The sequence below is a fragment of the Ursus americanus genome, chromosome 21, assembly GCF_024610735.1.
Source record: "Ursus americanus isolate L20-20 chromosome 21, mUrsAme1.1.p, whole genome shotgun sequence".
NCBI classification, from domain to species: Eukaryota; Metazoa; Chordata; class Mammalia; order Carnivora; family Ursidae; genus Ursus; species Ursus americanus.
Window position 1 is genome coordinate 45,109,245 of NC_142147.1, and position 3,617 is coordinate 45,112,861.

The following is a 3,617-nucleotide window of genomic DNA, read 5'->3' on the forward strand; positions in this document are numbered from 1 at the left end:
GCTTCTGCCTCTGTCTGCCCATGTATCTCAAAGTCTGGCTCCGGAGTTTGTTCTTAGAGCCACTAGATTACATCCTCCTCCCATCCTTGATTCCATGTCTTTCTCTTCCTTTCCGTTGCCTCTGTCGCTTAGTCTGTCTCTTGGTTTCTGCCTTTCTCCTCCTATGTCTGTTTCTGTCTTTGTTTTCTCTCTCTTGTCTTTCTGCTTCATTTTCTCTGCCCAAAGCTCTATGACACAGGGACGTAGTTGTGTCTATGGCATTATTTTTTCCTCTCTCTCTAATCTCGGGAGAGATCTGTCCCCTTCCCAAGCCCCCCCCCCCCTTGTGGGGCCCTGCTCAGGGTGCTCCCTCTTTTCTTAGCTAGAGGGGATCCTAGATTTCCCCTACTCCCCAAAGTCAAAAGCTATTCTGGGACGAGTGGGACTTGGGGAGTTGGTGGAGGGACGAATGGAGACCTGGAGCTCCATCTAGGAGCTGGCTGTGGCAGAGCAGGGAGTGGCAGTCTTGGTGGGTGGCCTGTGCAGGGACATGTGGAAGCGACAATGAGTTGTGTGTGTGATGTTAAAGTGTCCAGCACAGACCTCCCTACCCCAGTGAGCGCTCCCTACTTCCTGGCCGTGGTGGTGGTCGGGGGGTCCAAAATTCTCCCCACAAAAAGAGCAAAAAACAGCCTGGAAAAGCATATGCTTAGGGTACAGGGAATGGTTGGGAGTGGAAGGGCTCTTTGGCACCGAAACAAAACAGAACAAATCTCTGCCTGAGTCATTCTTCGCCCACCTATTAGTGTTAGGGTCTTTTTTTTTTTTTTTTAAAGACTTTATTTATTTACTTGTCAGAGCGGGAGCACAAGCAGGGGGAGCGGCAGGCAGAGGGAGAAGCAGGCTTCCCGCCAAGCAGGGAGCCTGATGCGGGGCTCCCACCCAGGACCCTGGGATCATGACCTGAGCTGAAGGCGGATGTTTAACGGACTGAGCCACCCAGGCGCCCCTAGTATTGGGGTCTTACAGTCAAATGCTTCAGGCAAGTGATATTAGAGGGGAGCAGGTACAGGATAAGAAAACCGAAGTGAAAAGTTGAGGCTACGTCACCAGGGACATTCTGCTTGGGTGGGTGGACGAGACAGGGAAACCTCCCTGTTTTAAATAATATATTTTGTAAAAACCCACTGTGGGCACTTATGCAGCCCAGGAGTCACCAGCTGTATGACACCAAGTATACTTCAAGCAGTGTCACTGGGGGACAGGGGCTCCTTCTGAACCTGAACCCCTGCCTGCCCATGTCTGGAGCTTCAGGAGGGGTGGAATTGCCAAGAGCCCCCAGAGCTGCATGGAGGAGGAAGCTATGCCTACTCGACAGGAGTGTCGGTGGCAGTTAAATGAATCGTTCTCTATGTCAAGCGCTTAGAACGGTACCTGGCACACAGTGAGTGCTCAGTGGCTGTTAGCATAACCGCGGGCTCCTGGGGAAATGCTGAGCCCTGTGGCTGGTCAGATGGCGAGGGCAAATGGTTAGGTCTTGTTCTTTACCTGATCTCCCTCCCAGGGTAAGAGAGGAGGGCAGACTTTAGCCCCTTCCATAGGACAGTGAGAAACACCTTACCAGAGCACCTGGCAGGAAGAGGGGGGGTCAGACCACAGGGGCTCAAAGCTCCATCAAGGGGATGATGGCTGCTCAAGTCTGTACTAAAACCATTGAATCATACACTAATGGAGGAGTTGAATTATAGCTCAATAAAGCCATTAAAAAGGCAAAAAAACAAAACAAAACTAAAAAACCTCTTACAAAAGAGGGACCCTCCAGTTCATACAGGTAACCCTGCCCAAACAATGACCTTGCTTTTATTCATTCATTCGACAAATATATTTTTAAAAGATTTTATTTATTTATTTGACAGAAAGAGAGAGAGAGACAGTGAGAGAGGGAATACAAGCAGGGGAGTGGGAGAGGGAGAAGCAGGCTCCCCGTCGAGCAGGGAGCCTGATGCGGGGCTCGATCCCAGAACCCTGGGATCATGACCTGAGCCAAAGGCAGACGCCCAATGACTGAGCCACCCAGGCGCCACTCAACAAACATTTTCTATGTAATACCTGCTTTGTAGTAACTTGAGGTCACAAACAAACTTTAACCCAGCCTTAGGGGGTGGGAACTAGGAAGGGCTTTTGGAGGAGAGGTCTGAGCTGAGACCTAAGTGATCTGGGAAAATGAGGGTGTTCCAGGTGGGGGGAACATCTGTAAAGGTCTCCAGGTAAGGAAGGCAGAGATCTTTCAAATGCCTTCCCCCCACCCCCCGGTATGTCAGTCCTCATGTTGAACAGTGCTGGTGACATTTTTGGTGCCTAAGAAATCCCTAGTCCCCTGCCTTCATGGAGCTCCAGTGAGGAACACAGACACATTGCCAGACATAACAATCTATTCTTTTTTTTTTTTTTTAAGATTTTATTTATTTATTTGAGAAAGAGAGTGCATGAGCCAGGGAAGAAGGAGAAGCAGACTTCCCGCTGAGCAGAGTGCCTGATGTGGGGGCTCGAACCCTGGACACTTAACGGACTGAGCTACCCAGGTGCCCCGACAATCCATTCTGGGATAGCTAGGGCACTGGGAGAGGGGTCAGGACCCAAATGGGGAAGACCAGAGGCTGTGGATGTCCAGAGAAGGCACCTGACCTAGTCTGAGAGAACATCAGGGAAGGCTTCCTGGAGGAAGAGATAGGGTTCCAAACAGTCTGTGTTTGGGGTTGTAGGTCCCTTTGAGAATCTGTTGAAGCTCTGGACATTCACAGAAGAAAAACACACGAACGTAGGCAAGTCCCAATATTCTCATTCCCTCAACCACCTCTTCCTGGAAGCCCATGTACATCCCATTTCCTCCCATGACCACCTTGCGGTATAAATGTCCCAGGAATGGGGACAGGGGTGGCCAACAGTGCTGGAAAACTTTGAGGTGAGTTTCAGCATCCCTCTCACCCCCCCCCCCCGCCCCCGGGGCCAGAAGGTGTACCGAAGATCTGGCCTTTATTCTCCCCACATCCCCCGCACTAATCCTCGGCCCCGGCGCTATGAGGCCCTTGGCACAAATCCGGACCAACGCATTCTCGTCTGGAATGTCCGGAGAGAAACAGTTTAGGTGGTCATCGCGCTCGCGAGATGAGCGCTACCGCGCCCCCTGATGGTCACTGAGCGCCGGCGCATTCCAAGCCGCTTGTGCCCCCTGGTGGCCGGTGCTCACACAGTCATCAGTGAACACCGCCAGTTCCAGCCTTCGGTCTGCGGACTGGGGTCATGATCCAAGTAGTGTGTGGTATAATGATTAAACTCTTAATTAAATTTCAGACCTGATTTTTTAAAAGGGTGCATGAATTGCAAGGATTGCAATTCATTGCAACCCCAAATTGCAAGGATGACTACTAAAAAAATGCAAATGATTCATAAATTGCAAACTAGTGGAGGGGAAAAAAGAGTAAAAAAACATAAGATAAAACCAAGCCAAACATGCAGCTAGCCACTTCAAAGAAGCCTAAATGAGAGGGGGTGGAATGCATAGCAAAAGTGGGGACAATGGGGCGCCTGGGTAGCGCAGTCGTTAAAGCGTCTGCCTTCGGCTCAGGGCGTGATCCCGG